General features: G+C 38.4%; 1 protein-coding gene across 9 annotated transcripts in view; it reads right to left on the bottom strand.

Annotated features, from left to right (window-relative positions):
- SESTD1 (SEC14 and spectrin domain containing 1) overlaps positions 1 to 27,627 on the bottom strand; it is an 81,154-nt gene that overhangs the window by 46,141 nt on the left and 7,386 nt on the right. For 2 of the 9 annotated variants that reach the window (XM_026696973.2, XM_087919893.1), the window contains exons 1-3: positions 8,397 to 8,828; positions 2,938 to 3,017; positions 1,963 to 2,067 (exon numbers count right to left, since the gene is read on the bottom strand). The gene's annotated coding sequence lies outside the window, so the exon portion shown is untranslated. Of the gene's footprint in view, positions 1 to 1,962; positions 2,068 to 2,937; positions 3,018 to 7,283; positions 7,841 to 7,909; positions 8,829 to 27,627 lie in introns of those variants that run through there. The other 7 variants (XM_087919891.1, XM_087919896.1, XM_087919890.1 and 4 more) reach the window with 6 other exon arrangements.

Raw genomic sequence — 27,627 nt, 5'->3', positions numbered from 1 at the left:
CTAATAGTTTGTGTTGTCTTCTGAGGGGAGAAAAAGAATCCAGCTAGACTGACAGGTAGAGACCAGAACGGGCTTTGCCTAGCTTTTCTAGGACACAAGTGGTGTTCCTTTCTGGAGTAAGAGGATCTTGACACAGTAACCCATACTTTCATCATCATTCTGACTGCTCCCTTTGAAGACCACTTGAAAAAAACGATCTTGCAAGCTTTGTATTGTTGCCAGTAGGCTTCTGGGTGCAATTCAAAGTATTAGTTTTGAGGAATGAAGTCCTACATAGCTTGATATCCAATGGTTTTCCATCATGGCACTTACATTATGGGACAGACTCCCAGTAGAGGTTATCCTGGCTCCCTCACCGATGGCATCAGATAAGCTTTTAAAGACCAGGATGTTCCAGGAACCTTTGCAGAATGATTGTGGTGATTACTACTTTCTGTGATGAGATATTATCATTATTACCATTTACACTATTTTTTGATATTTTATATTTTGAATGTTTTTGTTTTATTTTGTAAGCTTGTGGTGAAGATTTAGCGGCGTACAGATGTTGTAGATAAATAAATAAAACAAATGAAGTTAGTTACACCTATGTGTGAATCAGCCTTTAAGAGGATTTAAAAATAAATATCTGGGTTTCTCTTCAGAAGAGAAAGAGGCAGAGTTTCTGGTTCAGCCAGGAATGGAGTAAGAGAAGCAGGCTCAGGGCGCTGGCTGCAGTCTTCCAATGGCTAGAGGATGGGGAGAGGCCCTGCTTTCAAGGCTGCCACTTTTTGGGTACCCAATGCAGCTATAGTATAAACTACAAATCTAAGAGAAATGATAGATGGGGAGAGATCAGAGAAGAAAAATTCAATCAATCCATCAGAATAGAGCTGGAAGGGATCTCGAAGGTCTTCCAATGCAACCCCTGCTCAAGCAGGAGACCATTTCAGACAAGTCGCTATCCAGTCTCTTCTTAAAAACTTCCAGTGCTCAAGCACCTACAACTTCTGAAGGCAAGGCATTCCATTAACTGTTCTCACTGTTAGAAAGTTTCTCTTTAATTCCAGGTTGTTTTTCTCCTTGATTGGTTTCCATCCATTGTTTCTTGTTTTGCTTTCTGGAGCTTTGGAAAATAAAGTTGACATCCTCTTCTTTGTGGCAGCTCTTCAAATACCGTGATACTGCTATCGTGTCACCCCCTAATCCTTCTTTTCTCTAGACTAGCCAAACCCAAATCCTGCAACCATTCTTCATATGTTTTAGACTCCAGGCCTTTAATCATCCTAGTTGCTCTTCTCTGCACTTTTTCCAAAGTCTCAACATTTTTTTTTGTAACGTGGTAATCAAAACAGGTATGGTCTTACTAAGGTATTGGAAGCAGTACTAATACTTCACATGATTTTGATTCTATGGCTCTGTTTATATAAACAAGGATTGTAGTAGCTGTTTTGACTGCTGCTGCACACTGCTGGCTCATATTAAGTGATCGTATCATATTTAATCATATTTAAGTAATACAGCTGAAGGAAAAGGAGATACAGTAAGCAAACAAAAGAACAGCCTTGTTCGAGAGAAACTTCATTGATTTATTTAAACAGAAAACCTTCTTTATATAATAAAATTGTCAATTTAAATTTTAAATGTTCATAACCCATTAATCCCCAGTAAATGACACAATATGACAATCCAAGATACTATGATACTAGGAAAAGAATATGACACAATCTCAATATAAAAATATAAAATTATCAGGGTAGTGGCAGCTACATTTTAATAGCCCTGAAATAATATTACATCGTTTTTGAGCAAACAAAGCAGCCATAACTTGACCAGAAACCACTTTGTCAAGATTTCACTGCCAGTAGTAAGTTTTATATAGTATCACTATTTACCCATATCCAAAAGATTTTCAAATTCAGGTATCTTCTCTCCCCACCCAATTACTCTGAGCAATTATTCATCTGTTTAACTGCATCATACCTTCATGTCTTTTTATCTTAATCAATGCAATTTCTCTCTCTCTAGTTTTGTCAGAAAATGTTTCAAACTTCAGTTTTTCTGAATAGTAGCTGCTCATCTTCTCACCTAAAAGTAGAAGACAACACCCAGTATTTATTTTATGCCTCTAGGACTTCAACCAAAAAAAAAACCCTCAATACTATCTTCATAAGATTTTAAAAACCTTCAGTCTAATTTTTCAAAGCCTGTTATTATTAAATCATTTAACTGAGTTTCATTCATTTGATTTTACTAGTTTCGTGTATCAAGAATGCTTTTCACATTGATCAGTTTTCTAAGTAAGATGAAAATAATACAAAATAACACAAAATATCATTGATATGATTCCTTACAATTTATATTGACTGTTTCCTAGTATGATTTGATTGCCTATTTGTACCCTATGAGTATATTAAGTGTTGTACCTTAGGATTCTTGACAAATGTGTCTTTTCTTTTTATGTGCACTGAGACAAATCAAAGACAAGTTCCTTGTGTGTCTAATCACACTTGGCCAATAAAGAATTCGTTCATTCATTCTAAAATCTACACGCGGGAACTAACTTCCCATCTTATTTTAGGCAGACCATAGCCCTAAGTCTTTAAAAAGACTAAAGATCGGGCCAATGGCTCTGTTCCGGCAAGCCCCCAAGTGAGCACACTCCTGCCTCCATTGTACTTGCCCCACTGCATGCAACATACAATGCTAGTGCTATTGTATTAATTATATTGTTTACATTATTAGGTATAAAAGCACAATATCAGATTCAATTATAGTGAACATAGAGGAACTGACCTTTGTAAACATATTACATTTTTGCTATTAATTATATGGTCTATAAGTAACACTTATATCAACAGACTTGTCTATATAAAAATAAAGCATTTTGATAACTGGCAAAAATAAATCATATATCTATGCCTGCCAAATATTTAGAAACTGAATGAGCCTACATACTGTGTTTGTGGCAATTTCCAAAGACATCAGAAATCCGGTAACAAAACAGGCTTGAGGTCTGACTCAACTTTTCTCAAGTCCTGTGAATATAAATTAGAATTTGAAATTTTCTGATGGCAGTTTATCACAGATTCTTTAGAAAGACATTTACTTCTTTTACACCATACAATTCAAAATAAATTAATAAAAATGGGAATATGTTCCACAATGACTGATACATTAGTACAAGTAGCCCTTGATTTGTGACTGGTTGCTTAACAGCTGTACAGACTTCAAAAAAACTACTTACAACCCATTCTCAAAAGTTACACCTGCCCAACCACACTCCACAGTCACATGACTATTACAGGCACTTGGCAACCAGCTTGCATTTACAACCAGTTGTATATAACCCACAGTCACATAACTACAATTTGTTTTTTGTTTTGCTGTTTTCCAGCAGAAAAAGCCCACTGGATATGCTGCATTTGCTCAATGACCAAGTGATTCACTTATAGTGCAGTGACTCACTTTATGATTATCATTTAAAAAATGGTTGTAAAATCACATCCAGTCACATGGTGCCTCAATTTACAACCACAATGACTTTGCTTCATTGTGGTTGTAAATCAAAGATTACCTGTACATTATTACATTTAAGAGTGGAAAATCAAAGAGAACCAGATTATCACAAGCTGAATTTATTCTGCTGGAGGTACAAAGCTTTGAATTAGAAGAGGAATAAAAACAGTAGAGAAATCTGACAATTTCCTTTAAGAATGCATTCATTCAATATGTTGCTCATTTACCCTAAGTCCGTGATGGCAAACCTATGGCACGCGTGAAGTCACCTGAAAGAACCCGCTGTGCATGCATGCGTGCCACCCGCCCAACAGCTGATTGTTGGGTAATCTGGCATGCATGCATGGGGGGCGGCGGAGATGCGCACGCAGACGCATGGGGGGGTCTAGTGTGCATGCACAGAGATGTGCGGCGTGCATGGGGGTCATATCCGCATGTGCAGGAGACATGGGGCCCCCCATGCATTGCCTTCTGGGTGCTGGCATGTAAGCACATGTGCTATTTTTGGCACGTGAGCCCAAAAAAGTTAGCCATCACTTCCCCAGATCATAAGACAATGGAAAATGGTCTTAAAAGTGGGCATTTAAAGCAGGATTCCCCACCTTTTGGGGCTAGTGTACCAAAAGAAATCTGAAAACATACTAAGGGATTCAAAACAAATGGTTGCTATTATGGGCAATTTTAATTTTAAAAAACCCACTCATTTAGGTCAGCGTCAACTAATACAGTTGAATCCCACCATTTTCTCCAACTAGAAATGGTTCTCTCTTTAACTGAAACTTATTACTGCATTTTTTTTCTTTGTAAACAGCAATAGCACTTAAGAGTTATATACTGGTGCATAGTGACAGCCTACTAATTAGTTTAAAGAGTTAGCATATTGCCTCTAACAATGTGGATCTTCATTTTGCATCCTCAGAAGGATGGAAGGCTAAATCAACCTTGAGCAGGTGAAATCGAACTGCTGACAGTCAGCAGAATTAGGCTGCAATAGTGCATTCTAACCACTGTGCCACCACGGCTCATAACTCCAAATAAAACTCAGAAGATTTACTTGAAGAATCTTTTTCTGCGGCATACATTGGCTTTCTTTTTGAAATTAAAAGAATATTTAAAACAAAAAATAGAACCAGATTTTTTTTTCATATGGAATACTGCCATCCACAGCGGTCATATAACAGATTTAAGCTTTAAAACAAGTCCCTGTAATATGTCATTACTTCTAGGGCTTCTCAGAGACTGGCCAACACCTTTCAAGATTGGATCTGAAGCCCTAGATATAACCAGACTTACCCCAAACTAGTATGGGTATGGCCTATTCTGATATGGTCATGATTCTGACTGGAAATCCGAAAAACACTGATAATCTAATCACAAGGCTCACAGAATTTATGGACAGATCTGAATACAATGTATCTCCCCCTCCATTCCAATGCAAGACATATTACTGTATATGAGTGCCAAAATATTTTTAAAAATTCCTCTCACACTTTGTATGGTTGCTGTGATGTTGCCATTTGCAATATGGATGAGCTTTGTAATAGTAAACCAGGATTAAATTTTGCAGAGGATTTAAACTCAGAACGGGTTAGGCTACAATTGTAACATTACTGAAAATGTTCAAAGGAAAGGTTCAGGAAAAAAAATGGGAAAATGGAAATAGATGCAATTTTTTAAAATATCAATCTAACTGGATTTCATCATTATTTTTTCTAAAGGTTCTCGTTTCTTTTCACATCTCTAGGTTAGACTTCTGTAACTTATTTTGAGCAAAAATAATTGTCCTAATCTGCCCTAAACTGCCCTAGATTTGAACTTTTGCTCTTAATTAAAGAAAAGCTCTTATAGGTTTCTGTTACCACATCCAAACATTTCTTCAAGCCATGTTCAGACACAATAAAAATGACTTTAGAGTAATAATGTCCACCTGGTGGTGTTTCAATGCTACATGCAGAACATGGATTTTAATGTGGTCTTGTACCCCAATCTTGAAGATAACCCAGCTAGTTTTACGCAGAAGTAGCACTTGAACTGGTTAACTGCTAAGGCTGCATCTGTTAAGTGTTGCAAATAGAACAATCTCAAAATAGAACGTGGATGTTTTAATCAGGAACAATATACAGTAGCCAGTCCTATGGGACTCAGTATGTAACTGAATTGTTTTCAGACTATAAGCTTCTAAAGGAAGGAAAGGGGAGCATTACCACCAGTGGTGGCTTTTGAAATATGTTATACTATGCCAGGAAGACTTCATTATGCAGGAAACTTCTTTTTTTTGATAAAGTATCAACTCCAAACATATTTCAAGCTGAGGACCTTTACAGATATTAAACAGATTGGTAGAGTTTGTCTCTTAAATACACCAAATCCCCATGACCCCCTCCACCCCAAGATTGATTTCTTGATAAAAATGTATATATCATAGCATAACACAATTCAGGCTCTTATTCTTTAGGTACAGAAAATATGCATATAAATATTTTATATAAAATTAACTATCCCATTATAGTATTTTCATAGAAGCGAACAATGCCAAATACAGAAGTCAGAAGTCAAGCATAAATCAACTAGCAATGTGTCATCAACCTAGATTATAGATCTACTTTTTCTAAATATTCTATTCCATACCCAAGGCCTAAATTGTACACTAAAATGCAGACTAATTGATTAAAAAAAGAGCTCCAAACTAAATTCGATGTACTTAATTGATTCTTTATTCCACCCTTAATCTTGTAGTTCCAAGAGGTATGCCAAGGCAATCTACTAAACTAAATTGCATCAGCGTAAAAAAAATAAAAATACCACTAAGATTCTAGAAAAATTGGAGGAATGCAAATTGTTGAATAATTATATAACTTACCCAGAAGTACTATTTTTTTAAACTGTCCTGTAATAAAATTCCAATCCTACTATTTCTATACTTGGGCAACTACTACTGAATTCTCCTCCCCTTTCTATAAATCAATAAAGGAACACAGATCTATAATATTTGATTTTTATTACTTGAGAAAGGCCTTTCTATTCATTTTGTTTTAAAAAAAATCAACAACCTTAACCTCAAATATCAGTCTGCAAAATTAAAAAGGAGGAATGATTTTCACCAGAGTAACAGACTGATGTTATTCTTTTTGACAGAAATATTTTTTATTAAGCAATTTTCTCCATTAAGCACTTCTAAATGCTTCTACACATCAGGTCACAATCTACAGAAAATTTTCATCAGATTGCAACCAAGTATTGTGCAAATCAGATACTAAGGCCTAATGCCATAGAGGGGAAAGAAATTCATAAGTTTTCAAGATTGCCTGCACTGTTTGAAACATATACTTAAGACCAATGAATCCACAGATATTATTTGGTACAGGAACATGGGTGTGGAGAATGGAAAGAAAATTCCAATTCAATAAAAATTTGATGCCACTGAAATCATCCCAGTTTTAAATTATAATCCGTCTTCCTCTGACAGTGGATCAATAAAAAAAGATTCTGCCCAATAAACTGGACATAAACTGGAAAAAATCATTTAGCTCAAAAAAATAGAAACATCACCATGGTGATGAAAGAACATGGCACACATCTCTAGGAATTGTTATCTATCTCTGGTTCTTTTTATCAAAGGGCAGGAAAAGGAGAAAGAAATCAGTGTTCAATTGTAATACTGGCACAAGAGAGTATCTACAAACAATACATACAAAAGAGTATCTACAGTCACAATTTCTTTATGTGCAAATAATTGTAATCAATTACAGTGCTTTGCAGTAAAGCCACAGAAAAAAATACATTACCTGATTTTTGCTATTTCCTAAGGAAAGATTCCAGACTTTTTTTTTTAAAGTAACTCCTCCTCCTTTCTATTTCCCAACCCTGTATCAAACAATGGACCAACCCAAGACTGGAACCATCACTTTGGCCATACCTTACCTACCATACATTTGAAATGGCAAGATGACAATTTTACTACAGTAACACTAAAAAGTCAGGGCGAAGTGTTCATGTGAAGCTGTGTACAGTCATCTCAAAGAAGCAGGCTTTTTATAGCTCAGAGGAGAGAAAAAAACAAGTTTTCTTCCTTCTCAGAATCATAAGTCCTTTGTTTAGGGATTTTAAAAAAATGCTTAACGTCTAGAAAACCTTATTGTGCAAATAACACATAAAGTGGTCAAAACTAGGGAAACGAGGTTGCTTTGGAATTAAAAAAGATATCCACAGAGAGAGAGAGATTTGTGCCTTCAACCACTCATTTTCTTTGCTCGGAGCTGGGTTGCAAAATGTCAACAACACAAAGGGAAAGGGAGAAGGAACAGAAGAAAGCAGCAGCACTGACTCTTCCCTACCAGTGGCTGTGTGCCTGTACATTACTCCACGTTATAAAGCTGTTATAAACCCATCCAATAGGCAAATAAGGAAATACCTGTTGCTCTGGTCTTTAGTGAAATTCTTGCTTAAGGCAGAAACTCCCTCCTTCCTCCCCTCAAAAAAAAAAAAAAGACGCGGGCAAGCCACGTTGAAGAGCCTCCGGCACAAAAAAAGAAAAAAAAAAGAAAAAAACATGCAGTGGCAGAAATGCCAGGTTGAAGGAAAGGGGAAGAATGGCTGAAGGGGGGAGGGATTTTATGAATTCTCTCTCTCTCTCACTCACACTCACTCACACACACACTCTGATTTAGGTAAAGATGCGGCGGCGGCCTCTCCCCCTCATTCCCAGGAGACTCCCACCCAGCACGGTTTTACCTCCGCAGCCTCAGGAGGGAGCAGCAGCCAGTCCCAGCGAAGCCACCCAAGCGGCGGGAAACAAAGCCTGCTCAGGCCGCAAGGCCGGGCCTGCTCTGCTCTCTCTCTTTCTCCCTCCGCTTGCTGCATTTCCCGGGAAGCGCCTGGCCGAGCAAAGCACAACTCACCTGGGCCGAGCGCTGCCGTTTTGCGCTTGTCAGCCCAGCGAGGGGGCCGGCCCGCGGCGCCGTTTTGCTGGAGCGGGAAAGGCGGGACCAAAGCCCGGCCGCGACCGAGGGAGCGCGCGGCGAGGAGCGTTCGCCGGGCTTCTTCCTCCTCCTCCTCTGCCGCCGCCGCCGCCTTCGCTACACAGCAAACAAAAGGGGCGGCCGGCCGGCCGGCGGGGGCTGCTTTCGCCGCGGCCGTTAGTCCCGGCGAAGGCCGCGTTGCTTAGCCGCCGGACCCGCTCTTCCCCCTCCTCCTCGCCCCTCTGGAGAGCGCGGCGCTTTTGCGGAAGGAAGCCCACCCTGGGTCAGAGAAGGCAATGGCACGCATCCCTCCCTGACACTAACACGTGCAACGTGTACATTCCCTGTCTCTCTTTCTTGGCTTGCAGCTGCAGCTGCTCTCAGGCAGGGTCAGCCCAGAGCCTGCAATGAGAAGCCCCACCCTGAAGTTGGAACAATGCACCAGCCGAGCCACCCGCCTTGCGCGGCACTCTTTTCCTCAGGCCCGTCCCCTGGGGGAAATGGGATCGCGCACGTGTGCAACGGCCGCGGGGCTTGCCCTGGCTCTGATTCGGGCGAAAGGGACCAAGTGCTTTTCCTTGACTTTTAGTTCCGCCACGGAAGCGAAAATAAAGCGAATTAGCCCCGAAGGCTCCCAAGACGAGAGGCCGAGCTTAGAATGCGCGTCTTAAAACGATTGGGCGCCCCGAAATCGTACCGCGCACCTCTCATTTTTGACTTAAGCGCATCAGTTCTCTGCTATCGCGGTTCAGGTGCTGTCCTTCCCCTCCCCTCTTCTTCCATTGTCGCCCTTCCCTTTACCAATTGCATCTAAGGCTGTGGTCTCTTTCCCCCCCCGCCCTTTCCACCCCCATCTACCGTAGCATCCTGGTCTGAAATGGGTTGGGAAATAAGAAAAGGTGGATTCTTATGAATTAGGTTTTTGCCAAAGCACACCTTATAAAAGCAGGACTACGTAGGGTTGCTGACTTTTTTTAAAAAAATCTCTTTCCCCCTTTCTTTTCTTCCCGGCCTGATCTAGAATTCCGCCTGCTGCTTATGACCTTGTGGGCTAATGAAGACCCTGCATTAACACGGATTTCGGAATTGCTGTCTTGGTCCTTTCTGATTCCTAAATCAGAAAAAAAAAAGGTGGGGGGAACGTGGTTACAATAAAAATCACTGCATTTTATGTAGCTCCGTTGCCAGATCAACATTTCTAGAACAAGATTACCTGCTAATACTAATCCCTATCTTTGCATGTTCGAAAGTTACTGGCGTTCTTAGAGAAAGTGTCATTTTATTCACTAAGTGGGGCAAGGGACAATTGTCCCCTGCTCCACTATCCACAGCATTGGGGCTGCAAGGATTCTGGCAGATTGAGCAGCTAAAATGTTTGAAACCGCAACAATTTATTTTAGCCAATCAAGGGCAAGCTTCACTGCCAGAAACTACATCACAGAGTTTCCTTTTTTCAGCTTCTTGTTACAGAAGACTGTTCTCATTGGGGTGGGGGGGGGGGGTGTTAATGTACAGCAGAAAAAATTAATTTGATGAAATTATGTTAATGATGCTACATGTCAGCTCAACTTGATGAGATGCACAAATATATTTATTTGATTTGTCAAATCGCTTACAAGATAATAGATATAAGTATAAACATGGGTAAGAATACAGAAAATAGGTACGAATAAATGGGGACAATAGGACAGGGACGGGAGGCACGATGGTGCACTTATGCACACCCCCTAAATATGGATAAAGAAGATACTTAATATTTTCTAGATTGAGGGCTGCACTTGGGTTTTGTAATAAAGAGAGATTATACAAAGAAAATTTACCTTTATGCAAAATAAGGTAATTTCTAAAGAGATTATTACTGAAAATACCCATTCAAAAATGACTTGAAGTTAAACACGTTATAAAAAAGACAAGGATCAATTTAGTTTCTGTACAACACAGCAAGAATTAGATAAAATATTACAAGGGGTTGGAAAAAAATAATTAGTAAAATACATAGTTACCTATTGGATTACAAAATGGAAGAGGAAACTGTTAAAGAAAATATTATAAACTGGGCTAAAAACTTGGGCCACACATTGATTTGGAATGGTGGGAACGTATTTCACAGTAAATTATAAGATAACATTGTCGCTCTACTACAAAGAGAATTTATATAAAATGTTTTACTGTTGGCATCTCCCCCCAGTGAGAATAGCTAAATGTTCCCAAATATGATAGCCAAATGCTGGAAATGTAACCATAGTCAGGGAACATTGTGATGGACGTGACCTCAAGCACAGAGATACTGGCATAAAATTAAATCCTGGTTAGAGGAGTTAACAGAACAGAGAATCAACTTAAACCAGAAATCTTCCTGTTGGGCATGTTAGAGCCTAAACTGAATAAAAAATACCAATATTTAATGCTCCATATTATAACTGCTGCTAGAATTTCCTTTGCCCAAAATTGGAAACAGGCTACGACCTCCCCAAGAAACCGCAATATTTAATAATATATAGGAATGCACCGAGATGGACAGATTGGCGAAAATAAGGAAGAAGGAGAATACTGTAAGATATGGGATATTTGGTATGAATGGATAAGGAAAAGATGCAAAGGCGTCAAATGATAATGTATGAGAAATCACAAAGTAATAAGGCTCATGTGTAAATTAATGTATATATGTATAAAATGCTTAGAATGATGAAGAATGAAGATTTAAATATAGAGATGGATAATACAGTAATAGAGGATATTCACAAATGTAAGCACTGTTATAGTAACATTGCAAAATGTGGAAATTTGTTTTTAATTGTTGAAACGTTGAATAAACGTTTTTTTTACAAATGACTTGAAGCTAAATAGAAAGCATGTTTTCTAAGTTAACTGATGTAGGCTCCAATATTTATTTCATCTGTCACAGGATAAAATGGATATAACACTATTCTGAGGAGAAAAGACTAGGTATCGTTACAAAGATTGGGTAAACTCAAATTCATTTAAGATACATGCATGAGATAGAGTGGGTAGGAGTTTAAGAACAATGTTGGCCCAATCTCAGCTTTATGGAGCAAAATACAGATAATGAACCCTTCATTATAGTGGACATCACTTTTAAAAGTCAAAACCTTTTGGGATCTGGGTATGTAAAGGATGCCTTTCTCTCATAAGTCATCCTGAAAGATCCTAGAAATGTGTAATGAGAAAAGGTGATAAAGACCTCCTCTAAACTGTTTTTGATCCCTTCCCTCCCACCACCCATTGACAACAATGATTCTATGGTAACCCTAACAAAAAAAGCTCCAGGTTATGTTTTAACATATTAGAATATTATTCATGATTGCGGCTGTTATTTAAATGGTTGCTAGATTTCTTATCCTGAGGCTGCTCCAGCTGCTCCAGGAAGAACTGTACTAAAGAATGTAATTCTGTTGAGGTGTGGCCTGGGCAAAGGGTCCTTTGCTTTTCTTCTTTCAGTATTTCTTTATATTGCATGAGAGAACTCTCAGAGGCAGTTAGGAAGAAATGTTTTCTTCCAAATCCTTGTTATTTGAGCAGAAAAATGTCCAGGTGTCTAGCTTAGTTGACTAATAATTTCAGAGCAAGGTAAAATTCTTGGATCCTGCCAAAAACATGCTGCAATGGAAACATGTCTAGCAATAATTGCATGCATGGCAAACTCTTGGAAGATTAGGAAGAGTGTATATAAAAATATGCACAAATATTTGAGCATTTGTCTTTTTTGTCAGTGGTTGAGGTGTCAAGTACCAGCGTGGCAACAGAACTGAACAGAATGATAAAGTGAGAAATATGGTTAAAACTAAATTGACAATTGTTCATCCCTACCTCAGAGGCACTTGTAATATAAAAAGAAAGCTGCCTGATGTTTTCCAGCTGTTATGAATTAAAAACCCCAGTAGCCCTAACTGTCTAACCAATTGTCAGGCTTGGAATTCAGAAAAATCTGCACGATACTATTTTTTCTCTTTCTGCAGCAACCAGCAGTGCAAGCTCTTTATATGGCTGATGTCTTGAGAAAACCACATACATTCAGGACAGCAATGAGAATGAGGCTTATGAGAATAATGGGTTAATCAACTCTGCTGTGGAGAATTGCTCTGTGGATTAACTTCTAAGGGTGATTATATTAAACCACCATTTAATCACTTTAAAGATATTCAATAAGGCCTTCTGTTTTAGAGAGTTTCCAGAAGTTAGACTGGGGTTTACAGTAACATCAGTGCAATAGAATCAAAGCCACCCTCAAATATTTTCATAAATAGAAAAACAAGTATTCGTCCCTCTGCCACCTTGAGGGAGGGGGATACATTTTAAGATTTAAATAAGTATGGTGAAGGTGGTGATGTAGGATGTAATTAGTAAACTTTATTCTCTATATTAAAATGCTAGACTTTGAATTATGTTTTACCCTTATAAAAACTGAATTAAATGTCACATAATACTTATTTAGTTTACAAGTGTAGACGTTTGACTTCCCAGGGGAGCACCCATGTAATTCAGGAATATTTTTTAATGAGTAAACATGAATTAGATTGTGCAATCATATTACACACACACACACACACACAATATCTAGACTGTTCTTCATCTTGGTGCCATTCAGATATACTGAGACTGCAACATAGAGATAATAGCATATTTTGAAATGACAATTACTGAATTTCCTGCAAGCATGAAAAATATTGTTTAGGCTTTTGCTCAGTAGCTTTCACAGAACTGTGGCCTAAAATAAGAACACAGTCATCAGAAATATTTCATTGCTTTCAATGGGACCTACATCCAGGAAATAATAGATTAACAAGATCTTAAAATACATAGGATTTTGCAGTCTCAAAAAAGTATCCTCCAGTAAATTAATTTTGAGTTTGTGTATGCAGACAGATAGGTCGATGATTATATCTATCATCTATCTTATTAAGAGATAACAATAATATTTTTCTTTGGTGACAACATTGCAAACTGGGGTCATAGTGCAGTACATTTGGCTTGAGCTTGAATTCAGCTACTACAGTTTGTAGATCATAATTTATGATTAAATATGCTAAGGACCTAATCATTATGGATTATTCAATGACCTATTAAATGATTAAAATAAGTTGTAGGTTAGTGCAGAAGCATGCAACCTAAGACTCCAAGCCTGCGAAGTATATGATCAGAAGCATATGATTAGCATGTAAATGAGTTAAAATTTATGATGGCCTTGCTTTTTTATAATATAGTGGTGATTATTTGAACTCATTGAAACAGAGTTTCAAATGGATATGGTACTGATGTAATCATCTTGGTTGCTGATGGAAAGAGTGCCATCCTACTAATTCTTTCAGATCTGTTAGTAGTTTTTGATAATGGCAGTATCCTTCTGGATAATCTGCAGGGTTGAGTTTTGTTGAAGTACAGTGGTTCTGATCCTTCCCATCAGTCCCATAAATGTGCTCTGTGATTACTATTAAGCATAGAGGCCATTAACCTATTTTGTCCCACCTTATTCTATCTTGTATCTCTTGTTTAATAGCTATATGAAGGCAAGAATTTTTCAGAGCTTTTAGCTGGATTGCTACCAGTATGCTGACAAAAACCAGCTCTGCCACTTTTGCAGCCAACTTCAAGGAAGCAATCAGTACCATTAATCATTGTGTAAGTTCAGTAACGGGCTGTATAAAAGAGAATTAGTTAAAATTCATTCTGGATAAAAGGAGAGGATCTGAAACTAGAGTCCAGATTAAGATTAAGGTTCACTTGCTCTTATAGCTTGCACTTCTTTAAAGGTAGCCTGTAGTTTAGGAATAATAATGGATCCCCAGTTGTTTCTAGATTCACATTGAGCAATGTAGTAAGGAATATATTTATACAATTATGACTAATGCACTATTTATTTGGAGCTTGTCAGATGTGACAACAATTCATGCCCTGGTCAAATCCTGTCTTTATTACTGGTCTTACTAAAGCCTGAGTAGGACCACACTTGGAATTCTTCATCCGATTCTCGTCATCACAATATAAAAAAGATGCTGAGGCTCTGGAAAGAGTGCAGAGAAGAACAACAAAAATAATTAGGAGGCTGGAGGTTAAAACATATGAAGAATAGTTACAGGAATGGGGTATGTCTACTGTAGTTTAATGAAAAAGAGGAGTAGGGGATGACATGATAACACTATCCCAACATTTGAAGGGATCCTACAAAGATGAGAGGGTCGAACTATTTTTCAAGGCACCAAAATGCAAGACAAGAAACAATGGTTGGAAACTAACCAAAGAGAGAAGCAACCTAGAATGCAGAAGAAATTTCCTAATGGTGAGAGCAATCTGCCAATGGAATAGTTTGCCTTCAGAAGTTGTGGGTGCTCTATCACTGGAGGCTTTCAAACAGAGACTGGAAAACCATTTGTCTGAAATGGTACAAGGTCTCCTGCTCAAGTAGTAGAAGACCTCAGAGGTCCTTTCCAATCCTATTATTCTATGTTCTCTTGTAGCACAATCTATATGGGAGCTCACAGTGAAAAGTTATTTGGAAACTGAAATTGGTGCAAAATTTGGCATCAGGGTTATTGACTATTATAAGATGCAAGGATCATAGGATGTCTGCACTGTCAGAGCTGCATTTGGCACTATTTGCTATCCAAGCATAAATTAAGATGATAATTTTAAACATTTAAGCAGCTGAAAGGACCTGATTATCAGGGCTTTCCTCTTACAAAGTATGTGAGCATTAAGATCTGGAGGAGAGGGGCTTCTGAAGATATTCCCGATGTTGGAAGCTCACTTATCCGGCCTGAAGAAAGAGCTGTGAAATGCACTATTAGCCTTTAGAAGTATAATCGCTATGCATATCTTTCATCAGGCAATTTGTTGCTGCTGTTTTTTTAAAAGGTCTTAATGTGTTTTTTAAAACGTCTTTTTGTTTTTGCATTTCTGTATACACTCTCTTGAGTAACAGAACTAAATAGTAAACAGAATTCTTGGTCACCAATATATTCAAAATGCTTTAAAAAAATATAATGCGCACCCGCTAATTTCGAGAGAAGGGCACAGGCATTCCATTAAAAGTGTCTGAAATATTCTCCTAAAAGTTCAGATTGGAGTACTGGCTAAAAAAAAAAATTTGAGGAGGAATCCTTATTTCTGTATTAATATAAAAAAATCCTATTTCTTTGGCAAATGTTCCATTTCTTCCATTGATGGATGATATTTGCCACATCAGCTATGGAATCCTGTCCAATATCTGTGTAAAGGTAGAGTTATACATTCTATTTTAGTGTTTTAAGAAACCACCAATTGAGAAACACTTCAGAGAACGATTTGATTCATTATCTTTCAGGGAAGAGTACGTTGTGGAATATATAAGCTGTTTCTTTTATTAGACCTACAGCAAATTATCTACAACAACCCCTTCCTTTTATTTATTTTTTCTATTTCAATTTGACCTTAATTGCTGATACTTACTTTTCATATCATGGGCTGCATTTCCTGTTCTCAGCACTTTGCCTATAAGTCTGCAAGTTGTAATGTTACATTATCAGCATTTTAAATAGCTTTGAATCAGGGCAGAGAAAGTATGGGAGAATGTCCATAAGGCTTCAGTGGTAAGCATAGTTGCAATGATGTAAATCAACAAAATGGATATATATTTGAACAGATGTTATTAGGATTATATTGCAAAACAAGTTCATACGATGATGAAATAGCAAGGTAAGGTATTAGGTAATATCAATATATGTAGCTTGAAATTGCCAAAACTAGATAATATATGTGCTGATGATGGCACTGATGATGTTACCTAATTTGGGTAATGAAACATTTGCAAGAAAACAACCAAGCTCAGAGTGCATCGAGGACCCTTCATTTCAACTCCACATTTCAACAAATATTCTCCTTTATCAGTAATATCGAAATCATTCTAAGGATCAGAAATGTGCACCCATTCAGATTTCGTCTCTGGTTCAATTCATCTTTTCTTTATACAGAGCAAAGACTGGGAATAAAATAAGTTCATAATACCAGGCAGAACAGAAGAAGCTTATGCCTTTTAGTAAAATGTGTTCGTTTGAAACTACAGTATCCTTGACTCCTACATTATCTAGGCTGAGAGAGTTATCTTACCTACAGTTATCTCATGCATTAATAAGAGAAGTAGCTTTCAGCCTATGGAGACCAGATTCAAGACTGCTATTAAATATGGAAGCTCTCTGTGCTATTGTACTTGCACTTTTAACCCAAACTACCTGATGAAACTAGTATCAGGATAAAATTGGAGGATTGAGTATGATCTATGAGCTTCAATTTAGTTTGATGAGTATAGCTAACAAATGGTCTTCTTGGACCACAGGAGATGATTACACAAGTTACTGCAAATTACATTAGCTCATAGAAAGCAGCGCATTGCTTATATGCTACCACTGAGGCATTTATCCACATGGGGCCAAGACTAACAGACCATGGAAAGAAAACAAATACTAAATCAAACAGACTGAAAATCTGTGGCCAAGCCAATCAAATACCCAGAGCTGGAATGAGGAACACATAACATACATGTAAATGGTAGGCTCTGCAAGTGGCTGGTTGCCCTTGCCTAGGGAAGGAAGCTCAGATGGATTAGCTCTGGTTAGTATTTAGAGGGAAGATTTCCAGAAAATCCTAAGACTTTAGAAGAAAAACAAAAGCAGAACAAAACTCCTGAAAGATAGCAATAGCACATAGACTTATATACCACTTACAGCCCCCTCTAAGCGATTTACAAATGTCAGCATATTGTCCCCAACAATCTGGCTCCTCCTTTTACCTACCTTGGAAGGACGAAAGACTGAGTCAACCTTGAGCCAGTCAGATATAGCATTCTTCAAATTCAAATTCGTACACCCATTTCAAAGTAGGCCTCTAAAATGGATGGCTTTTTTCCCCCTTCTCGCTGGTGTCATTCAAGCTTTCTGGATTAGTAGTAACTGCAGAATATTGCAGTGTTCACATTATGAATCTTCATATCCTGAAAGGTTAGTCCTTCTAGAGAGAATTCATTACCATTCTCACTTCATTCCAGAAACTGACTCTATGTATTGCTACATTTTTGGATAGAATCTCCCCCTCTCCCCATTACTGCTATCAATATTGCTGATGTTTCTTCTCTGTTACATGAATTTTTCATTAAATTGAATGAAACTCAGATGAATGCTATCTATGACCTTAATTTCCTTCCTTTGTGAACTTCCAACATATTTTTCTATATATCAATCATCATACTTGCCTATCACTATACAGTGATTGTAAAGATTATGAAAAATCTGAATTGCTTTTGGTGGTGGTGAGACAAAACTCATTACTTGCTGAGAAAAACTGTTTTTATTTTTTTAAAGAACAAGATAATCCATTGAGGGCTTGGCATTCTATGGATTGTATGTGCATGGATCGTAGCTGTCTAGTTCCTCAATTTAGATTATATTTCATGTTTCTGAAGCACAAAGTTTGGAAACTTTTAAGAAACTCCAAATTCATAATTAAATCAGCTGATGGTTTTCAAAAATAATTAATTGAAGTGCTAAGGAACTCTTTGTTAGGCAAGATAGTTTAACAAAGAAGAAGGAAGGAAATATACATCCCTATGTTGAAAACTTTTCTGCATCAAACCACTATTTTAGATAAAATATGGAGTGTCAAACAGCATGAAAATTGAGGTTTTGGTTTTTTTAAAAGAACTGTACAGACGTGCTGTTAAATTGCACCAAGGACTCTTTCGAAGCTTGCTGTGAAGAAGAAACAAGCAGAAAACTGTTTCTTTTTGGGGGGAATCTTAAGACTGAGCTATTAAAATCTAACCTGCTGTGTGATGCGGATATTTCGTGATTGGTGGAAAGCATTAGAACTAGGTTGTCTTTATATTAATAAAACTGGAGATAATTTAAATCTTGTATTAGGCATGGCATTTTAATTAATAGTTCAGTATTATTTAAGCAATTATTATTATTGAGTGATGCTCATTCTTCAGATGTAGTGTTCCCTACAGCTGCTTTTGATTACACTTCAGATATTTCAAACTAGTCCTGTGATACTAGCTATTCTAGATGGGACTAGAATCCAAAAAGTCTGAGGACATCAGATTTGTGTTTAGGAGATTATGATGTTAAGGTTCTAAGAACTGCATTTTTAATTAATTTACTGGGAAGAAGGATAAGAAGAATTGTAAACTAGCTCAAACCAGTTTTATATTAACCATCAAGTTTGTAGGTTTGTAAAAAAAAAAAATTGATACTATTATTTTAACTGTTGTGAGCTTCCAATAACAGTTCACTGTTGGTGAATTAGGCAGCTAAACATAGAATAAACAAATGAATGAAATTGAATTCATTCATGCATTCATTCATATTCCAGAATGATTGGTCATATTCAACCTTTAGCTGATTGTATCAAACTTACAGTAACCATAATGTTGGTTTGGGTTGCATGAACTTAGTGGTTGGGATCTATAAACCATAGCTTGATGTACCAGCTACCTATAGCTTGATGTACCTGCTACCATTGAATAAAGAATATAAAGCAAATCCAAACCTCACTTTCCTTGTAGATCCAACAGAACCAATTACACTTAAGTGAATTGTAACTGTACATTGGCAAATATAGAGCTGAACTGTCTTCACCAAACTACATACATAAGATTTGGAAAGACAAGAGAAAAAAAATCACAAGATTATTTATAGATAGGAGGTAATACATGTGAGAAAGAAATGATTGCTTTATATGTAATAAAAATATGATAAATCTGGGAAAGCTATAAATAATAATAAATATGAGTTATTTTGAACACATTGACTTGCTAATTTTTCAGCAATTTTTGTTATGTTACATTAAAGATGCCATGAATAAACTGAAAATTCATTCTAAGTTTAGAATGGCTAGAACTGAAATAGCTAACAGATGGGAAACTGTGGTTATTTGAAGAGATTAGTGGCTTCAGGGAGTGTGGAACACTTTGCAATGGGAATAATGCAATAAGTAGATTTAGAGTAGAAAGTGAAACAGAAATGAAATGCAATGCAATGAAATAGCTTTGTTATTAATAGCTTTTTTACAGAAATCTCAGATGTAGTTAGAATATTTTTTTACACTTTAATCCTGAACTGGATACATCCACTCAGAGTATATGCATTGGGCTAAATACAACTCATTTTTTTAAGCTTTGAAGCAACTAATGAAGTGCAGAAACAGCATTTTATATTTGTTTATGGCATATAACTTCACACTGATTAAAATAAACCAGGTTTAGCACAATTATAAGGTTACCTAATTGTTTCAAAGAGACATATTTCCAGGGCATATAAGATGTGCCATACCCATGTTGCCTTTCTTGTTAAATGAATTAAAATCAATTGATATGAGACATGTATTACACTCATTGGTCTAGTCAACTGCTACATCAAATTTACTTAATTATGGTTGAATGTCAGAATTGGCTCATACAACAGTCTAAATTAACACCCAGCCTCAGCGCTTGGCATGATATAAGAACTTGGCTTTGACACTACCATACCATTTACTAAGCTGGATGGCAATTTTAAAGTATTTTAAGAAATAAAAACCAGAAGTAAAAATAACTAGCACAAGAATTAGACCTTGACTTTTGTTTAAATACTTGCAAGATGTTTTCCAAAATGTGGCTAGCCTCTAACATTGCAGGGGGAGAAGTAAGGCTGCAGGAATTCCCCTTATTTTCCTCTTCCTGAGGGGGATTATTTTTTCTCTCCTGTGAGTTCTTTATTGTTTAAATTTTTATTTTGGATTATAGGATTTCAGGACTCAGCATTTCAAGCTGTAGCAAATTTTGTCCCATTGCCAATCTACTCTTTCCATTCTTCTTTCACTGATCCTGCTTTAAACTAGAGTGAGCTTTCTTCTCCCAAGTGTGTACACATCTCTGATAATGTGAGTGATAGCACAATCAGGGGTCTGGGGGTTTTCCAGCAACTATTGGCCACTTGAGGTTGTCTTCTTTCTGATTTCTAGGCAATGTTCTCCATGTACATTTTGCTTTGATCTGCAGGGCAGACGGGACACAAGGTTTCTACAGAGACATCTATCTGGGATTGCAGAAAGTGTGGCCCTGAGCTCTTGTTAAATTGGGGTTTGGAGAAGGCCAAGGAATTAATTAGATTGGCAATATAGAGCAATAAAATACAGAGCTATACCATATTACAAAATATGAGGGAAATACAGAGGCTCACACCTGCAAAATATTTTTTTTGTGTGACTTCCTCCAATTATAGATGGACCTTTTCCAAACCTGGATTTCCTACTCTTCTGTCAGCTACCTATAAAGGCAGATTTCAGCCGGGGGGGGGAGTTCAGACGGACCAGTATTACAACATCTATGTAGATCAAGCATGATTGAATCCTGGAGCATGGCTTTTTGGCTTTTGTCTCCTTTAGTCTGATTTGTGAGGATAACTCTTCTAGCCATTATTAAATAATTTTCCTGGTTTCCCTGACATGAAGCTGTTTAAAATCCTAAAATCATCTATTCTGCAGGAAAGTTTTGTTACTTAGCGTCAAGGCTTTGCAATGAGAAGGTCACTACCATGGGACAAAATGGCCCTGAGGTAAGATGGATGGCCCTTAAATTTTATAAAGAAATCAATAAAATCAATAATTTTGCTAATATATGAAAACCGAGGAAGGCTTTAAAATGTTTGGGGTTTGCTAATATATGAACAGTGATGAAGGTTTTAAAATGTTTGGGGTTTTATTTATTAATTAAATCAAATCACAAGTCAATAGCTATAATGAAAGGCATTTTGTTTAATGTTAACGTTAGGTGCTGGAAACATTTCCCTTCTGCTGAGGCTGAATGGGTGGCTTCCCAGCACATGCGAACCCCGAAGCTATTGTGTAAAGACCACTACCCTGACAAACCCCATTGAACAGCTCTCGTTAATAACCACTCTCTCTTTCTCTATTCTCCAGGTCTAGCACTTTCTTTCAAAGCGGGGGCCGGGGCGGGGGCAGAATGTCAGAACTGCTACTCACGCCTGGTCTGTGCAATTGCTTGGTACCAGTCTGCCATGAACTCTGGAGGGGAGGGGAGCTAGATGGGAGGAGGAAAGGCTTCACTGTTCACTGTTATCTCCTGAGACACGGTTTCAAGCAGGGGTGGGATTCAAATTTTTAACAACCGGTTCTGTGGGTGTGGCTATGGTGGTGGGCATGGCATGGTGGTCATGTGACTGGGTGGCCATGGCTTGGTGGTCATGTTATTGGCTGGGTGTGGCCAACTCAATATCACTCACATCGAGGCACGTATCTCCTCACCTGGCCTCTCATGACCGTGGGGATGCTGCAACAGTCGTAAGTGTGAAAAATGGTCATAAGTCACTTTTTTCAGTGCCATTGTAACTTTGAATGGTCACTCCACACAAGCAAAGTACCAGCAAAGAAGGGGGAAAAAACCACCAGAGAAGTTCCAGAGACAGGAAGTCTAGTCCTGCCGAGAATGTAATAAGGGTTAACGGAGAGGCAGTTTCTGTAAGCAACACCAGAATGTTTCCTTCCTGCCTTTCTTACAGGATTAGGCCAGTAATTTCTTCTAACAACCGGTTCTCCGAACTGCTTAGGATGTTAACAACCGGTTCTAGAGAATAGGTGCGAACTGGCAGAATCCCACCCCTGGTTTCAACAGCAAAGAAAGGAATGCAGCTGCCTACCAACTCAAATTCAAACTCAGAATCCCTTTTTCCAAAACATCTTTGAGACTGATTGGATGATGGAGGCCAGAAATGGGAAGTATCTACGAAGGGGGAAAGTTACACTTTTGGGATTTTGGTGCGCGAATTTCAGTTCTGACTTTGCTTCACTGCAGTTCAATTGCCTTCTAATCAAGCGGTACCTTTTGCAACCAATGCAGTCAAGGATCATTTTTACTTAGGAGTTCAAGCTGAGGCAGGGATGACATGATTCCTCAAATTCATTTTTCCTTCCTCAAATATGTGATGGCCCAGGAGATTGATTTATCTTGGGAAAGAGAGAAAGGTTTTGCCTGCTATGTAACTCTGGCTGTGTTTGAACACTGGTCTACAGTACTGTTCTTTTGGAACCGCTCTAAGCCTGATAGAACAATATGGCAGAAGTAAGGCATGGAGCGAAGCAGGAGAGATCTTCTGATGTGCCGAGAAAACTCCATCCTACTTTACTCTGGACTCTTCTCCACTCCACTGATTTGTCAGCTGGGCTGTTTCAGAGACAGTTTTAGTTCCCTTTCAGAATAGCAATAGACTCATGTTTAGAAACAGCTTGAGTGACGGGCCACCAGCTCAAAGAATCTCTTCAGGGTGGCTTGTCGCTCAGATAATTTGAAAGGTGAGGAATTGCCAGGAATTGCCCAAAACTACTTTACCACACATTTAAAGCCAGTGATGGGATAGAAGGGAATGCAAATGGAGGAAGTGCTGCTCTTAATTTTCCTCTATTAAAACTGTAAAAGCAGAACCAATTGTTTGGCTTGCCACAAAGGCAGGAGAGGGATTGGCTAGCACGACAGCACAGTTTATGTTGGAAGATTTTTCCTTCAGATCAGAGCCTGGAATAATACAGGTTCAAAGGAGCATGAGGAAAAGGGCTGCAATGCCAAGGGGCAGTATCACCATTTATATATTGAGCAATGAAGTTATTTTTCTCCTTTAAAAATAACTATTTCAGCCAAAATATTTTGTAAAGGTTTCCTTCAAAAAGACAGATTTCTAAAACAAATGTGTGTATGTACCCGAAAGAATGTGACTGCTTCTCCACTCACAAACAAAAGCAGATTAGATAAGAAAAAGCTAACCAACCAACAACCCTGTCCTTGTAAGCTGTTTTGAGTCGCCATATGTGTGTAACAGGTAATATAAATATTCTAAAATAAAAATATAAACAAACAATGAGCCAATCATGGGGAAATGACATGTCTACCCCAGCTAGCGTTTTCTTTTTCTACGGTAATTGTTAACTCCCACTGAAAACCATTCTGGAGATGATGTTCTCCCAATAAATATGTGTATGGGATACACTTATAGAGATGTATCCATATATGCTGCCTATAGGTAGGTATGTGCATGCATCTATAAATATCACTCTACATTAACCCCTGGCTATCTTATAAAAACAGGGATGGGGTCATGGGGAGAGTCAGAACAAAAAGAAATCAAATATTAATTGAAATAATGGCCATCAATTAAAATTAATAGACTGTAAAATGAGGGACTCTGTGAAATTAATTAATATCTTATCTACACATCTAAATAAGAGCCATTATATTTCAGACAAACGACTCTCACACACAGAGAAAGAGAATCTGGGGATCAGAGGTGGTATTCGGCAGGTTCTGACCAGTTCTGGAGAACCGGTAGCGGAAATTTTGAGTAGGTTGGAGAGCCGGCAAATCCCACCTCTGACTGGAGAATTTACAGTATCCTTCCCCTGCCACGCCCACCAAACCACACCCACAGAACTGGCAGTTAAAAAAAATTGAATCCCACCACTGCTGGAGATCTAGGCTCAGTGAGCATAAACCATTCCAAGTTTCGTGATTTTTACTCCTAGCTCAGTTGAGCAACGGCTGTGCTATTTGGCCCGATTTTCACCTTACACTCTGGGGTGGCAACTGGAGAAGCCATCCTAGAGAGGGGGATGGGCTTTCTGTTTGCCAAAGGGGATGGCTCCTTTTGTTATAGGGGAGGATTTCCTCTGCAAAAATGAAGGGTTTTTTTCCTACCAGGGTGGGGGTGGGGCTAATGTGTCGGCGCCTTTGAGCCAGTGTCCTGGTAACTCCCTGGGGAAAAAAAACCCTGCAGTTTTCTTGGCAAGGTTTTTCAGAAGTGGGTTGCCCTTGCCTGCTTTTTAGGGCAGAGAGAAAATGACTGGACCAAGGTCACCCAGTTGGCTATGTGCCTAAGACAGAACTAGAACTCCCGGACTCCCAAGTCTAGACTAATGTCTTACTCACTACAGCAGTGGCCCCCAACCTTTTTTGTGCCGCGGCCCGGTACCAGCATCGCAAAACGATCCATGGCCCGGTACCGGCATCAGCACGCATGACAAGGCAAGGTGAGCCAAGTGACCGGCCAGCCAGCTGTCCCCCGCTTCTCCCCACCACCTTCAACTCCTCCTTTGTACCTTTGTCGATGGGCTTCGCTTCGGGACAGTTGCTTGGCTTGCCTTGCCTTGGGTGCTGAAAGAATCCTCGTGCCTTAATTTCGTTTGAAGCCCCCGCCTTCGATGAAACTAAGGCGCGAGGATTCCTTCAGGACCCAAACGCCGCTTTCCAACCGGAAAAGCTCACCCAGAAGCACTTTCTCGTCAAACAAGATGGCGGTGCCCAGCAAACCGGTGGCCCAGTAGGAAATGTTCCACGGACCGGTACCGGTCCGCAGCCCAGTGGTTGGGGACCCCTGCACTATAGCAAAGTAACTCTCTATAAAGGAAGAGGGGCTAAATTGCTTCTCTCCTTCCTCTTACCCATTTCTTTTTATTGTTTATCTCCTATCTACCCATTTGCTCTGTCTTATCTTTGTCATCCTCTGTTTCAGGAGTGTCTAGAAGATGTGGTTAAAAAAAGTCAAGATTGTGGCCACAAGAGTGCCATCAAACCACCCATTTTTGATTGGCAGTGCATGTGAGATGCACACAGAAAATTGAAGCCTTGATCACATGGTCATGGCTTCCATCTTGACTTTTTTGACCATTTCCTACAGATACCCAGCCTGTTCTTTGATATTTTGAAGAAAAATGACCCCCTTCAGTTTAAAGGTCATTATTTGGGGAGTGGGGAAAAACAATATATTATCCATATTGATTTGTACATTTGAAAATTATGAAGTTAGAAAATCTAGAAAGGGAAAACTAATAATGCATTATTACCAAGTAAACAAATTCTGCTTATCGGTAGCGGAATGGGACTGTATGCAATTATTTTTCCTAGCAGTTGTTTATTTATGAATGACATTTTAAAGGTTCTATTAATAACTTTTCAAAGATAATAAAAATTGCATGTCGGTGCTTGCCAGGAAAGTTTCCATCTGCAATGCTGAAGAAAAAATGATTGCCAAACACTTTTTTTCATACATAGGGAGGTTTGACTTTATTGAATCACAGTGATCCTGTTAATTAGCTCTTCCAAAAACATTAACTCACTTTAATGACTTTCAGTTGTTTAAATAACCAATAATGTGAAAAAGCTGTTTGCACATAAGGCAAAAAGAGAGACATTAGCAATCTGCAGCACCAGACATTGGGATCTCTGCAACAAAAGGAGCGCCATTTCCCTAATCTAAAATTTGAAGGAATAATATCCACCATTCCCTTCTTCATGCTACATTACATATAGTATATGCCATAATGGCATTGGTTTCGTTTGGACTTAGCTTATAGATGCAACCATTGTGGCTGTAAATCATGGTGTGCTAATACAGGCAATATTAATTCAATTTGAGTTGAACAAACCATAGCTCAACCCAATAGGTGATGACACAAATGGGCAACCTCCAACCCAGTTATCAGCTGCCTTGAGTTTCTCAGTGAAAGGAATTTGAAGAATTCGCAGCTGAGGAGCAGTTTGGGCTAGACCAAGGGTGTCAAACCCGCCTCGTCACAGCAGCATCATGTATTGTGACTTTTTCCCCTATGCTAAACCAGGCGTGGGTGTGGCCAGCGTGTGATGTATCGAGCCTGCAGGCCATGAGCCCTGGGCTAGACTTGGAAGGATTTGGGGGGGAAATTCTTATGTTTTTACTTAGATTTGTACATATGCATCTAGGCATTTTAACTTAATATATAACCTGAAACATAGCAACTATTCAAGGCCCCCACATTTATGAAGTGCTCAGCCAAACAATGAGAAACCAAGAGAAATGGAATTGGATGCACTTGTTCATTGCTAATTTTTAGTACTTTCTTAGGAAAAAGAATTGCCACTTCAGATTCTCCCTGAAGACTAAATGTTATACAACAATGACAGTGAATTATAACAAAACATTTTACTTTGTGAAACATACTTTACTCTTTTTCACTGAGCAAAGAGTAAGGAATTTGTTTTCTTATTTAAAAAAATAACACATCAGAAAGCATTTATTCATTTCCCTCCCCATTATTCAGATTATTCAGATCTACCAAAACATCTCACTAGAATGTTCCAGTGAGTTCTCCAGAGGATGCACTCTTTTGGAGTGCTATTGAATTCCATGTGTTGTGCATGGAACATCAACATCAATGGAAGCCGCATGGAATTATGGGGAAGGAACATCTTTCGACTTGATTGGACATCATCTTTCTTTTCAAGAATGTATAAATATGGCAAAACAAACTGGTACTTCTGGAAAGGAGGCAATGTGTCTCTGTCAGGAAAAGTTTCCCTGGCTACTGCTGGAGTCTCTGGAGCTGTACTGTTCAAAACACTGAACTGGAAGTCTGTTAGAGCTACAATTGTGGTCAAGGTTCTTCAACCTCTTGTTAACATAAATCAGTGTTTTTCAAACTTGGCACCTGCAATTTTCCGGCTGCCTGGGGAATTCTGGGAGTTGAAATCCGCAAGTGTTAAAGTTGCCAAGTTTGAAAAAACACTGACCTAAACCAATGAACAGCTTAAAAAATAAATAACCATAGGAAGTTTCTATAATAAGCCTAGTGCAGCAAAAGCACCCAGGTATTTTTGAGTGCAATCCATTTACTTTGTGGTGATAATCCAAGAGAAATAGCTTGCTTCTCAGTCAAGTGTATCTTGCACTTCAGTGTAAATCAGTCTTATGCATCACACTTGTAATTACTCTATCGTTAATTTTTTTTTACAATTATCTTGTTGAAAAGTTAAAGATGATCACTGAACCATTTCTCTAGTCACACAAGGAAGGGGAGCTTTAAAATAATTTGCAACTGGATTCTTGATAACAATGTGTGCTATTTTAAATTATTTGGGATATTTGTCAGAATGTTTTATCTTAAGGCCAGAAAATAATCTGTTAGGATTTTCTGCCTCTGTAATTATTTCCTTTAAAAAAAACAAAACATCAGGACAGGAAAACCTGTTGTGTTTTTTAAGGCGCTGCCTGAGGATTAACCTCCAATCTGAATATTTCTGGAAGGCACCATGTTGGGGAAGACAGGACTAAATGAAGTGTAACATTCTCTTCAATGCTTGAATCCGTGTGAGACATTTTCCTAAACA

This window comes from Pseudonaja textilis, chromosome 1, assembly GCF_049901715.1.
Source record: "Pseudonaja textilis isolate UNSWEBS1 chromosome 1, rPseTex1.2, whole genome shotgun sequence".
Lineage (NCBI taxonomy): Eukaryota > Metazoa > Chordata > Lepidosauria > Squamata > Elapidae > Pseudonaja > Pseudonaja textilis.
Note: the sequence above shows the minus strand (reverse complement) of the source record. Positions and strands in the feature narration are given on the sequence as shown.